A 215-nucleotide genomic window follows, 5' to 3' on the forward strand; every position below is an offset into this window, starting at 1 on the left:
TTATTGATATGTCTGCTACACCTGGAAGTTTGCGAAGCTCTCCCGCTAAAGAACACAGCAGTTTCTACGTGACCTCCTTCATTGCACTGTGTGCCGCGTGTACATTGTCTCGCCAAAGTAATAGTGCAGTCAAAATCGAAGCTGAAAAAGTTACCGACTTGTGTATTTGTAGTACCATTTAAACTTTTTTGTTTGGTTGCCCTGTTTCCCAAAGG

This window comes from Trypanosoma equiperdum, assembly GCF_001457755.1.
Source record: "Trypanosoma equiperdum strain OVI genome assembly, contig: ctg_2013, whole genome shotgun sequence".
NCBI classification, from domain to species: Eukaryota; Euglenozoa; class Kinetoplastea; order Trypanosomatida; family Trypanosomatidae; genus Trypanosoma; species Trypanosoma equiperdum.